The sequence below is a fragment of the Bactrocera neohumeralis genome, chromosome 3 (assembly GCF_024586455.1).
Source record: "Bactrocera neohumeralis isolate Rockhampton chromosome 3, APGP_CSIRO_Bneo_wtdbg2-racon-allhic-juicebox.fasta_v2, whole genome shotgun sequence".
NCBI lineage: Eukaryota > Metazoa > Arthropoda > Insecta > Diptera > Tephritidae > Bactrocera > Bactrocera neohumeralis.
Window position 1 is genome coordinate 45,751,367 of NC_065920.1, and position 7,752 is coordinate 45,759,118.

Here is a 7,752-nt window from a genome sequence, read left to right on the forward strand (position 1 = left end):
ACTGAAGTCGCACAGATTTCTACTCTCAATTATTTACAAAAATAGTTTAAATTTCATTTCTCTTCAAAGGGTCTAAGTTTAAGATTGTAAGAGATTATAAATTGGTGTTATTTAAAGTCATTTGACCCTTACTGAAATCTGTAAATAGCTGAAGTATTGATTATTATCAAAAGAAGTTGTATTATACTCCCTATATAAAACTCCGTAATTTCTAACAATTTCATACTGATTCGATTTTAAAAGTGTTCAGAAAAAGCCAACATATACATATGTACATACCTCTACAATGTGAGTAAGTTTGGAAATGAGTCACATTAATTATTTGGAATTTAGATAGTTCGCTGTCATTATCTATTCGTCAGATCTGACAAATAAGCTTTATAAAACCTAGATAATTACGAGCTAATAGAATTATAGCTAGAAGCTTTTTGATTTCGAGGTAATTGGCTACAAACAGGAACAGAGGTGCAATATCTGACTTTTCAAAGCGGATTTCGTTAAGCCTACGGAAATATGCTCGAAATGAAATACCATTTCGTAGCAATGAATAATGTAAAATCTCGTTCCAATTACGAATGTAATACAGATCATGGTAGAACCAAATTTATTCTTTTTTTTCAATTTCCCTTCGGAAGTTGAAGTTCTAAGCTGTAATGTATGTATTTATGTATGTATGTGATTTTTGGAAAGATTGATAATTAGAAAAATGGACCATAATAGATATGAAATAGACTAACTAAGTTGTGAACTAGATTTCACTTACGTTTTGGAGAAGAACCTTAACAAATTTATGCAACGGTCTGTTCAACTATTATGGTCATTTGGTCACAAAATGCTGTTTGTGATCTTTACTAATCACTTACGAAGACTATAGACATTCATTTTAATGCATGGAAAGGTTCGCAAGAATTACATAACTACTGAGATTTTATGAAGAAAAATATAGTTTTCTCTAGAATTTCAGTTTTATCTGAGCCATGTCAAAGATGTAACGATCTCATGTACTAGTGAATATGCTTTTGGAATTGGGTCCCATGGTACACGTTGAATATAGAATTACAGACATTCCTGATATGACGAATACAAGAATTACTAACGAAATCCATCGACAAAATTCCTTTCAATAACAAGCCTTTGCATGCAATCAAATCTAATTGAAAATATGTTTTTTTTCAAAGACAATACTTCTGATCCAATCTAATTTAATAATCTCTTAACCTTTCTTTCAAATAGAAAACTGTGGGTGTAATTCATATAAATCGAAATATGGTTCCTTTTCAAAGACAGCCTTTCGGTAATATTCTCAACTACATTTTACTTGCACATATACGAGGAAATCGTACTCCTAGGAGTTATTATGGCATTCACCTTCTTCACGGCTCTTTAATATCTCAATGAACCCTGTACTTAGATAAAGTATTTGTATGGAACTTTCACCGCTGGCAGAAACCATCATTCGGCCGAGCACACCTTTGTATAACCGATATTAATATGCATACATATGTACGATGTAAACTCCGGTATAAATCATTTGACCGCAAACCACTTAACCATTACCCATAAACATTGTTTAGCCAAGGACGACCGCATGCCACACAACACAATGCCCCATAATGAGGATTCTGTCTTGCTCGTACACCCAAACGTCCAGCGCACGCAGTCAACCGAGAACAGCGAGCAGACACAACAAAATCAAATATATATACATTTGTATGTATATATATATATATATATATATATATATATATATATGTATGTATCTATAGGTACTTATGGTTGAGGTATTAATGGCTGACTGCTGACTGTCGACGGCTATCGGCGCGCGGATCGGACGTTCAGGCGTTGGATGTTGACAAAACACACAACTGTGTGGTGAGCGCCATTTGAGCGCCGCACCATGACGTCGCGTCGCGAATGCGCAATGCTGATGCAGATGCAAATGCAGGTTCAGATGCAGAAGTGCAGAAATTCAGAAATGCAAAATGGTGCAAAATGCAAATCGTGATGTGCACACAACATAAATGGTGAAGACCAAAAAAAGGACGAAGAAGAGGACGAACAGAAAAAAGTAAAAAATAGTACTAGATTTCAAAGAAAGTGTAACCAAAAAGAGAGCGCTGGAGTATAGCAGTGAAAAAGGTTTAAAAAAATCAAAAAAATGTGCGTAATAAATCGGTGCATTTCAACGGACGTGATTTTAATAGTTATTTGAGAGAGCGGGCGCATATGCTTTGCTGAAATTCAAACAATAAATATTTAGATAAAAAGTGGATGCAGTAGAAGTGAGAGCTTAAAGTGCGCTGGGTATGTATGGTGAACGTCTGCGGTGCTTGTTGGTGAGTTATAAGGTGCTTAATGTTGTGCAAAATTCGTGGTGCGTGTGCTGCATGCTCATCATTCGCATAAATTTTCATTGCAAGCAAGCAGGCGTGTTGATCAAGTGCCAAATACACTGAGGAAGTATAAAAGGAAAGGGAGGTTGAAGTGGAGGACGGGTTTTGGAAAATGTTATTACTTGCGATTTCGAGTATTTTATTAACATTTCTGTTATTAATGTATTGTAAGTATGTATGTAAGTGAAACAAATGTTTAACGTAATCACTTGGATGAACTTGCAATGAATTTTAATTTGGAACACTTTTCGGAGAAATTTTTGTTTTTGGTTGGGAACAATCCATTTTGAAAATATTGTTATTAATTACAGTGTAGTATGAGCTCATAAAAAAAACATGAATACACTATTCCAGTTTTTCACAATATTCTATAATATAATATCATAGATTTTGTTGGGTTTCAAAACTCGGATTGGTATTGTTGTAATACAACATAAAAGTTTTTTTAAGTTATCCTTATCATCATCGCTCATCAGTTAGTTTAGTGTACTAAGTAGCACGGTATCCATGGTACTTAATATCGTTTTGTACGTAGCACCCCTCGACATAACAAAAAGGAGTTTGGCTGAAAATATTGCTATTAGCTTCATTGAAGCTGGGTATCGAAATGAAAATGTCTCTGAACACTTCGAAATCCTCGCACGCTTTGTTTTCGTAGCAGTTCATTTGTATCATAGGCATCATTGTTGAACCAATCTCTGGTAGTCTTTTCTCCTTTTTTTGCCATCAAACCTACGAGGAAGGTGTGGTTAGGAAGAAGGCACTAGAGGAGAGTGGCAGTGTGACTCTAAGCACCTCTTCGCATGCTCAACAAATTCAACTCAAAACACTCGTCGAAACAGCAATATTCCACCTAAATAACGCCTTGTCACTTAAACAGGGATTAAATAACCGATAATAGCAACAACTAAAGCAACCGTAATAATGTTTCTGATCTGTTGTGCTGATGGTAGAATACATACGTAATGTCGGAATATTTAACGAAAATGCAGATGATTGCGATATCAGGTGGTTTCACGATTAGAGTTCCAATCTGGAACTGTGTGTACTAGTATTTTTAGGAATGAAAAACCTGAATTTCGTTGACTAAACTATGAACTATTAAGAAACACTGAGGAAGGAATAATACTGAAAACGTTATGAGTTTCCGAAATAATTTCTGATTGGAGCCCAAAACATAGTGATAGTATGGTATCCAAAACAGGGAAAGATCACACTACAATCAACATTTTTTCGTGTCCCGCTTTTGCAAACTTATGACAAATACAACGTTGACCTCATGTCTTCAAACATGACCTACTTATTTCCCATAAACGGATAGGCTGAGTTCAAGAGGCTTTGTGATGCTTGAGTTACAACCAAAGAAATTTTTCTTCACAAAAACTGCTTTCGGAAATCCATCTGCGATCTTAACTCAGGGATTAACCATGAAACCTTTTCTATAATGACCTAATATTTAAGTATTACCGGACCTAAAACTGATCTAATTTTTATTACTGGCGAAGTGATAATATTCTCTTAGTGATCTTAAGCTAAAAAAATTTAGGGAAGAAACTTATTCAGCAACCCGCGTAAAATACGAAGCTACGTGGGAGTTTTAACGATCAAGGAACCTAAAACAAAGAAACTTGGATTGAATGAAGCGATGATGTGAAGGTGTAGATTTTTTTGCCTATTTAGGTTTTTCGGAATCAAAACATAAAGCTGTGGGTGCAGCTGACATAAGAAATAATAACTTCGACCGGAATTGGATACGAATGCAAAGCTGCAATATCGAATGCATGTATTTGTTCATCCAAGTGCAAATATGTATGTGCGTATGTATAAGTAGCGCGTGTAAGCATTTAAGCAATCGTTACCGGCTGACGATAGGAATTTTATTGCGTTTTGATGTGCGGTAAAATTGCGGTGTTTTTATAGCTTCATTTTGATGTGAGCTTTTTGAACTTAATTTATTTGCCCAGAAGGTTTTTGTTTGTTGTTATTTTATTTATGAATATCATAGTTGCGTGAATGTGTGTGAGTATGCGTAAAAATTCTTAATTAACATTTCGCATTTCATCAATGTCTCTCCAGAGCGATATGTCAAAGCGAACGCAACATTGTTCGAAAATATTGTGCTGTCTGTATGTTTGTGTGCGTATCTTTGTGTGTGTATAGTGAATGCAAAAAGATTTCGTATGCAGGCCAATAAAGGGAAAATTTAAGCAACAACAACAACAAAATGCGCACCAAATGCAAACACACAGAGGTAGGACAAAGAGATAACGGTAAAAAATACAGGTATAGCATAAAAACAGCAGCAGTGAAAATTATGAATAAAGTGGAAAAAGGTAAAGAAGAAGAAGAGTAGTAGCAGAGCAAAGTATGGAAAAACGCAGGTGAACAATTAAAATAGTTTTAGTGTGTGAGTGCAGTATGAGTGTGTGTGTGTAGTGCTTGAGCTGTGTTGTTCTTCTTTCATTTCAACACCGCTAAACTGCATCATATTTTCGTGTATTCATTTCATTTTAGTGGGCGAAAGCGGAAATGCCAGCATGTGCATGTGCTTTTGTAAAACTGTTTGTGTGTGTGCATGTATGTGTTAGTTTAGTGCATTTTATTTTTTAGCAGGCTTGAAAAAAATGCATTTTAATAGGTAATTGAAATAGCGTGAAGTTTAAATGCGAAAATATTTTTTACGAGTTGCGAATTACTCAGTGCAAATTAAAATATTTTGTTATTGTGAGTAGCGTGCAAATTCACTTTTATATTATTATTTGTATTACACCTTTTTTAAATATTTGTTTTATTTTATTTTCTTAATTTTCATAGTTTTGGCATGTGCAATTACTATCGGCTTTTATTGTGTATCGTTTGCTGAAAATTTTTCAAATTAATTGTTATTAAAATGTGCATATGATACATTGGCGCTTAAATGTGGTGTTCAAAAATAGTCAATACCTTTTAAAATATTTTCAAATTATTTGTTTATTTTTAAATACCACTTCATGTAATAGAGATGCTGTTTCTAAAAGCATTTAGAACCGCTTTGTGTGGCTTTAGTGGAGAGAGTGTGGCCAAAGTTATATAAATGACGCTTAAGAATAATCAGTTCTGCGCAACTTACAGGGTTTGTCCGGAAAGTAATAGGACTGAGTCGATTTAAGGGGTCCCGGTTGATAGTTCGAAAGTATAGTGCTTGAAGAATATACTGTATAATTTTTGGAAGGAGACTCACATTATTTTAGCTTCTACAGTCGTTTTTGCAGGTAGCGGCTATATACATATATATATAGGCACTCTAAACTTTAAATTCATTTCTCTCAAAACTACTTTTTTTGGTGTGCCGTTGATGAAAAAAAAACTATTCATCCGAATCACTTGAAATTTTAATATGGTGTTTATAAGATCAATATCTATCGCTGGGACTACGATCAAATTTTAATTTTAAGAACTTCAATTTTTTTTCGATCTAAAACTGGTCCAAAAATTCGTTTTCAGAATCTAAACTTCAAAAGTTCGAAATTATTTTAATTTTAAATTTTTTTGGTTGTCGTTCCAGCAATAGCTGTACTCCGACTGATTAAAAATTTATTTGGTTTTTATGTTTCAGATGTTCAGAAGAGTCAAAATCAACAAAGGTACCGGGAGTCATCTTTTAAGTTAGCTTTTTTTGTTCGCCATTTTTAATATTGTTAAAATTTTTTTTATTTAACAAAAAAATATTTTTGTACTTTTCGTAAGTGTATAAATAAACTGTAAAAATTTTAAATTGATTGCTCTTTTTTTAAACATTAAACAAAAAATCCATTAATTTTACCACCGGGACCCCTTAAAAAAAACTATTAAACTAGTAGTAACAATTGCTGCTTGATTATATCTTTGTCGCAGATTTACCGAGTTTCACACAGAATCTAATCGCGTACCTCTGCTCTAACGAACGCTGCCTTTTCGGCTTGCTCCACTCACAGAAACACGTCGCGCGAAAATGTTTGTTCTGACTCTCTAGATCCTCGGAGACAACTCACCAGCCGCTCGCTCGTTAGTTAGGAACGGCCTCCACCGAATCCAGTCGGTGCGCGCACGCTCCGAAGTACAGTCGCGGCAGAAGAAAATCAGTCCTATTAATTTCCGGACAAACCCTGTAGATATACGATTCTTTTCTTTTCAGTGTCTCCGACGTTGTTTGGCTTTTACAAACTTCGTGGCAAGCTTAATATTGCCCATTCAGGAAATACTTATTTATTTTTTTAGAAAACTTTTTCTTTTGTAAATGATATAATAAAATTAAAAACGCTTTCTAAGTTTCTAAACCTCTGGCCACTACTCTCCGAATATATGCTCAAATTTAGTTATGCTAAACATAAGTTATTTTGCAATAACTTTTCCGAATACGTAAAACCAACAACAATAAAATTCGGCGATTTATAATGAGTTCACCACTTGCGGGTTTTATTGTATTTTTTTTTTTTCGTAGCTATTTTCGTATTGTTTCAAATACAAATTTCAATATTTACCAAAACTCATATGGAGCTAGGCGCAAACATTTCATCATTTTGCGGTTTTTCATTAACTACTCCAGACAAATTAAAATTGGTCTGGTAAAATTTCCAAATTTGCAGCCACCCAACATGGGCAGCACATCGGAGCACCACTACCAATGTTATCAACGAAAATTTCGCCGCATCAACTGCAACCTCAACTTCAACTTTAACTCACCCAAAACTTTCACCTCCACCGTCCGTTGCGCCGTGTAGTTGTGCTTGTTGCGGGCGATGCAAGTGTAGGTTCCCTGATCGGCGGTGCGTTGCACATTCTCGATGAGTAGGGTGCCGTTCTGAACACGCTGTCATATATTCGTTGGCAATCTGACGCCATCTACAATGGAAATATGCACGTACATGTGTGAGTGAGTAGCGGAAAACAAAACAATTACGTGAATTTTTTGATTTTAAAGAAGCATTAGGGTAGTTTGTTTTATAAAAAATTTCCTATAATTGTTTAGTGACGTTAATCATAAAAGTTAACCTAGTTTTATAAAATATTACTAGTCAATTCGTCTCTGGGCGAATAAAGCACCTTAAAATGCTCTAGTTCGAATATTTTTAACAACTTCCGACGGTCTGAGAGACTTAAAGAGAGAGTTTTAAAGCATGTTTTTTTAGCTATTTAGTTTTCAAGAGGAAATATAACGCTTATATTTTAATATTGTGGTCAAATTATTTTCTTTGTTAGAAATAACGTTTTTAAGTAAGAGCTCTAAAACAGTTTTTTAAATAAAACAAAAACGGTTTGCAATATTAATGAAATTCTTTATTTCTGCCATTATTATGGAACTCGATTTCTTTTGCCCGGCCACCGCGGCTTGGCTTGTTGA

At 34.6% G+C, this 7,752-nt stretch overlaps 1 protein-coding gene across 2 annotated transcripts in view; it reads right to left on the reverse strand.

Moving 5' to 3' along the window:
- LOC126752521 (cell adhesion molecule Dscam2-like) overlaps positions 1-7,226 on the reverse strand; it is a 46,734-nt gene extending 39,508 nt beyond the window's left edge. For both annotated transcript variants that reach the window (XM_050463384.1, XM_050463383.1), the window contains exon 1: positions 7,095-7,226. The gene's annotated coding sequence lies outside the window, so the exon portion shown is untranslated. The remainder of the gene's footprint in view (positions 1-7,094) is intronic.
- Between the last annotated feature and the right edge of the window lie 526 nt (positions 7,227-7,752).